At 31.8% G+C, this 6,395-nt stretch overlaps 1 protein-coding gene across 2 annotated transcripts in view; it reads left to right on the top strand.

Annotated features, from left to right (window-relative positions):
- Positions 1 to 67: 67 nt before the first annotated feature.
- LOC130902757 (cell surface glycoprotein 1-like) overlaps positions 68 to 6,395 on the top strand; it is a 168,481-nt gene continuing 162,153 nt past the window's right edge. Inside the window, exon 1 of one of the 2 annotated variants that reach the window (XM_057815033.1) lies at positions 68 to 227. The gene's annotated coding sequence lies outside the window, so the exon portion shown is untranslated. The remainder of the gene's footprint in view (positions 228 to 6,395) is intronic. The other variant, XM_057815031.1, reaches the window with a different exon arrangement.

The following is a 6,395-nucleotide window of genomic DNA, read 5'->3' as shown; positions in this document are numbered from 1 at the left end:
CAAGGGTTAGACTGGGTTAACATTTCTGCAAGTTGGTAATGCCAAAGCGTCCTAAATCAAATCGACCAATGATAGCTTATAATTCTAGTCGGTGCTATCGGAGGGGCTTTCGCCATCTTGATTCTTGATCGTGCGCGTTTTAGTTGAATAAAAGTTGTATGTCGTGCACGTTTATTGTGAATACTGAATAAGTGATCATTTTATACGGGATATTTTTGGTGTCCAAGGTAAGTTTTAAATCATTGTATCAATGAAACATCATATAAACTCTACAAAGAAACTTAATGCCGCTCTGATATCATCGTTAGTTGACGTAGTTTCTATTTATTTCCACATTAAAGTTTTGACTTTTTTTATAGCACGATTCGCCGGTTACTATACTTGTTTTTTGGTTAGAAATCTGAACGTTAAAGAACAAGTAACGGATTTTGACTTTTTTGTGTTCTGTTGCTATTAATATAATTTTGGGTAGAGTTGTGTTTTTGTTTATTTCTTATTACTAATGTTCGATCTACCGTGTTATTGAGTTATTGAGACATATTTTGAATCATCCATTTTATTTATTACTCACTAAAGTTTCCATTGAAATGATGATGAAATTTAGTTCTTGAAAATTGCTTATATCATTGTTTAATTGCGGATAGTTCATAGTATTTAAATGTTTGTTTCATTTTTACAAAACCTTCTATATATACTAACAGTTTATCCCAACTGCCTCTGTCTTTGTGTATTTTTTCCAAATGAATTCCACCAAAAGTTGATTCAGTTGTTTCAAACCTATAATTTTTAGGAATTTCGATAAACAAGTAGGAAAATTTGACTAATTATTATACTTTAAGTTTATGGTAAAATATTTATATGAATAAGAATATATATTAAAGAGAATTAATAATTCAAACAAACATTTTCAATACGGGCTATATACAGACATGGTTATCGATTTTTGGTTTGAAAAATTAGACAACGATAAATACTAGTAATATTTATGTTATTGTACAGGGTGCAGAACTAGTCAAAAATATTGAAAATTGAAACAAACACATAGAAAATATAGATTCAAAATCTTTCCAAATATACATGGTCACTCATATTGACACGAACAATGATATACAACTTACATTTTTTAATAAACTGTTAGTCCCTAAGTTTTTGTTGAATTTGAATGAAAATTTTCCTTATACACATACTGTTTAATAGAAATTTATTTATCTTGGCATTTTTCTGATTTCAAATTTATTTTTTGGAGATTAAAACTTATTATATAAGATTGGTTTTTAAAAACTTTTTAATAGTTTTTTTATACTTCAATCGTAGTTTGACCAAAAAAAAAAATTTTGCGATTTATGAGTTCATATTAAGAATTCTTAAGCTTAAAAAGACTAAGACATTGCAACATGGAAACCAGCAATATTTTGGGTTTTGAAATATACTGTTAAATACTGTTGATAGTTAAATCGTTAATTGAATTTAAGAATGAATTCGTACTTCTGGGAAAAGGTTCAATTAATATAAACTTAATCAAATAATTAATGGAAAGATAAATATCAGTTTATAATTAACTTGGAGACTTATAAAAAAATGGTTCAATTTATTAACTTGTCAAAACATAAATGACTTAAAGAACGTTTTTTGTATCTTGCTGCAATGTTCTGAATCCAAATATAACTACCATTTTCTTCCATCACCCGTATTTTTATTTTTAACACTTTTCGATGATAATATAAACTTATGGACATTGATTTAATTTGAAGGGGTGAAAAGAACTATTTTACCTGGCAATTATTATGAATAATAAAAATATGTATCATTATTTGGTGCTTGCTTTCCTTTTATACCCCGAGGTACAGATGTCTCGTTCCAAAAAACGACTCCGCTAATTTGCTTGCATTCCAGTTCCCTGAAAATCTCTTCTCCATCTTAGCTATATTTTGGTGGAACCGTTTCGTAAGTTCATCGGAGATAGCTCCTAAATTTTCATAGTCATCACTTTTGTGGTTACCAAAAAGTGATTACACACATTCTTCTTTTTAATTTAGGTGTTCAATAAACGTTGAATCTTGGAAAAATTTTGAGACCCACAAAAATTCCTTCCTTGGTTTTAGCTTCGCTAAGACGAGGAAATTTAGTTTTCAAACATTGAAATGCGTCACTTGTCTTGTTCATTGCTTTGACTAACTGCTTGATCAATCCAAGTTTGTGCAAAGGTGGCATTTTGATGTGGGCGACATTATTCTGGCAAGAGGGTAAAATTTTCTCACAGAAGCCAGTTATGTATGATGTAAAGTTTGTTTCGGGCTGGGTTGTCCCATTCACAAAGGAAGCAGCAATTTTTTGTGAATCCTGATTGCAGGGCCGTAACTAGAACAACAAATTTTAAGTAAATTCCTCCACGTGCAGTGGATATACCTAACTGTTTCTTTATATTTTTACTAGCTGACCCTGCAAACGTTGTTCTACCATATAAATTATATTTACGAAATATTTTTCTAGTTCAATACAAATAACTAATTGTGTAGTGTGTAGGGATGTACATAATGAAAATATGCCTTCTTTAGGTTAATAATTTAATCTTTATTAAAATAACAAATTTATCTTAAAATACAACTCCAATCGCTATCTAAACATCAAAAATAATTATTCATATTTTTATTATGTATTAATAATGTCAGTTAAAAAAAAAGATTAATTTCTCAGTGCACTAGTATGTACAATATTCTTGGTTAGTACGTCTTTGGCTAACACAAACAAACTGATTTTCCCTCGCGAAAACATGTCACATATAGTTGTCCGTTGAAAAAGCATGGTGTTTCCAAATTTAAGCCACATTCAGACAATGTCTGGCCTTGTGCCGTATTGTTTGTCATAGCGAATGCCAATCTAATTAGGAATTGAGTGCATTTGAATTCAATTGGCACATCTGTAGGAATGAAAGGGATTCGTGGCAGCAAAACATTTTCGTCTTGACACTTTCCATTCCAAATGATGGTTTCAATAACGTTTTTCATTAATTTTTTAATGACTAATCGTGTGCCATTACACAGCCGAGGTGGGCTCAAGTTACGAAGCAGAATAATCGGAAATCCAACCTTCAATTGTAAATGGTGTGGTGGCATGTATATTCTAATGCAGTATCATAAAAAAATAAAAATTTTATCTGAAAAATAAAAAAAAATTAGGGGTGGACTACCCTTTACATTTAGGGGGATGTAAAATAGATGTTTTTCGATTCTCAAACCTACCCGATATGCACACAAAATTTCATGAGAATCGGTCAAGCCGTTTTGTGATTTCTATTTTACCGATTTCTACTCGTGGCCATAAATAACGCACCACCCTTTATTTCAATATCAAAACCTAAAATGTTAATCTTTTGGGTTTCTTTTTTTTCTATCACAAAAAATTAAAGTATCTTAAATGTTAGTTAGTTAGTTTACATATAGTAAAATTTCTTATCAGAAAATAACTGTTTTTTAAAATATTAATTTTAGGCATATTTTAATGTTTCTTTCATTCTATTGTTGTACCAACTTGTGAACAGCAGTAATTGAAGTCAATCAAGGTGTGTTAAAGTCGAGACTAGTTAAACTAAAAATGAATAGGCAGTTAGACAGTTAAGTGAATGCGAAGCTGAAAGAATAGCCGAGTTAGTTAGACAGGGACAAAGTTATCGTGAAGTGCCAAATTTGTTTGGCGTACACCACACAACCATTGGCAGATTGATGCAAAGATTTCGAGAGACCGGTTCACATTCTAGGACATTCTGGACAAAGACGTTTCAACACCTCGAGATGACCGTTTTTTGCAATTAAATTCGTTAAGAAATCGGTCAATGACAAATGTCGAGCTCAACAGCCTTTTACGAAAAGTCCGAAATGTAAATATCTCTGATAGATCAATAAGACAACTTCAGATTGCTGGTCTACACAACAGAAGAGCTTTCCAGGCACCTTTGGTAAACTAAGATTTGCAAGGCAACATTTAGATTGGAATTTATAAAATTGGTGCCAAGTTGATGCCTGATGAGACAAGAATCAGTTTAAGAAGTTCAGATGAACGTAATCAAATTGGAAGACGGCGAGGAGAAAGATTTGCGCAGTCTTGTATTATTCCCAGGGAGACGTTCCAAAGAGGGCCTATCATGTTTTGGGGAGGAATTTGTTTTGATGCCCGCGCAGAATTAGTCTCTCTTCCTAGACCCGCCCTTAGGCAGCAACATACATAACTGACATTCTTGAAAATCACGTCGTTCCGTTTGGGCTATTTATTGGTGATGATTTTCGTTTTATGCATGATAATGGTAGACCATTATCATGCAATAATATCAATTACCTAAACGAAGTAGGAATTCATACCCCGAACTGGCCACCAAGAAGTCCTAATATGAATCCTATCGAGCATGTCTGGGACATTTTAAAACGTCGCATTCGTCGTCGAAATCAATCTCCTCAAAATTTAAATAAGCTTGAGCAAGTGGCATTCGAGGAATGGGAGAACATACCTCAAGAAGTGATACAATTGAAAGCATGCCCAGGAGAATCTTAGCAACAATTACATCCAGAGGCGGAAATATACGCTACTGGGAACATTATTGTTTAGAATGCAAGTTTAATTTTCAAGAAAATTTGGTTTTATTGCAATGTTTTTATTTTCAATTTTTTACTCATTAAAAATCACTCAAAACTACTACACATTTATTATTATTGCGTCAAAATGATTGAAAAGAATTTAAACAATGGCAGTATTAATTTGAATTTATTAAACAAAAAAATGATTTCAGAAATCGGGGTGGTGCGCTATTTTTGACCACGAGTGTATATTATACTTTTATATAGTAATATTGTTTAACGGCTAAAAATTGAGAAAAATAGGAAGTATGTGATAAATAAGTAGGGGATGTCCCTTATAATCAGAGGAAAACAGGTCATTTTACATACGAATCTTCAAGATTGGGCCAATTTTCATCTAGAACAGTGTTACCACTTATATCTTCTGCAATAAAATTCCAATAAATTAATGAATTACAACAAACTTGTTAAAGCTGAAATAAAATATCTCGTCCTAACTTTCCTGGGTTTTCACTCCAAATGTTAAATAGGGAAGAATTCAGATTTATTAGGAAAGTTTACTACGTAACGAGAAAAGTTTGTTGTTCTCTAAAATACGCAGAGTAGAAATTATAAATTTCTGGTTTAATCGTTAATGCAAGATAAAAGAGATATCGTACTATAAATTTTGTGAATATGTTTTCGTTTGACAGAACGGCGAATTTATTTGTTTATAATACAAGTGTTAATAGCAACATTTTTGTTAACGATTCCAGTAAGTTCATTAACCGAACGAACCGAATACTTTTCACATATGTTTCCTAAGCATTTGCTTTTCTTTCTCTTTGTAATATGCAGGGATTTCTAATGATTCATGTTTTATATTTATTTGAAATTGTAGAAGCGATTTTTATCAGAATGAGTCGAAAATTCCAGAGTAAATGAAATGAAAGATCCATTTGCATAATATAGAGTTGATAAATGATCAATGCACTGATTTCAAGGGAAATATGTTTTGAAATTATTATGTGCTCTAAAAAAAGAGATGTGTAGATTAAGTATATAAAGGGTGTCCCAATAAGTTACCATTATGTATTTATAGTCGTTCTATTCTCACTTGGAGAAACAAAAATTCGTTGAGAAAATTACAAAGGATACTTGCTGCCTTCAGTGGCATCCCCTTGCTAAAATCAGAAAATGATTTTGTGAATTTGAAAAAAAAAATGTTTTTTTTTTCGTTCACAACTCACTTTAGTCATAAAGAGGTGACATGACTTAGAATTTTTATAGAATAACTGGCCGGATTTTTATTTTAAATGTTTTTTATCGCCAACTACCTCTATTACATCCAATAAATAAAGCAACTTTATATTATCTCTTTATTGCTTTAAATCCACCTTGTAGGTGCCCGTTATTAATTATTATTAATTTAGTATATGTAATTTTTTCTACCTAAAATATAATTTCATAAATTTCTACTAAGTAAATATCAAAACAAAATTTACCAATGTAGGATCGCTCTTAGGTTTTTGATGAGCCAACGCCAGGTGATCCAAATACAGCTACCACGAAGGATAACGTGATAAAAATCAACAATATTGTATTGGCAGACCGCTGATTGAAGATGCGCTAGATGGCTGAGACCGTAGGCATTCCAAAAGGACAAGAGGTCTTATCCTGCATGAAATTTTGGGCATGAGAAAAATGCCTCGTTGGTCCACTCCGGATAATAATCGTATTAATGAGACCGCTTCATAATAATCTTTGATATTGGTTATACGCATTCCCAGGGAGTTTCAGTAGTTTTATGTCTGTTGAGAAATCATGGACCCACTGGTACACACCAGAGAT

This window comes from Diorhabda carinulata, chromosome X (assembly GCF_026250575.1).
Source record: "Diorhabda carinulata isolate Delta chromosome X, icDioCari1.1, whole genome shotgun sequence".
NCBI classification, from domain to species: Eukaryota; Metazoa; Arthropoda; class Insecta; order Coleoptera; family Chrysomelidae; genus Diorhabda; species Diorhabda carinulata.
Note: the sequence above shows the minus strand (reverse complement) of the source record. Positions and strands in the feature narration are given on the sequence as shown.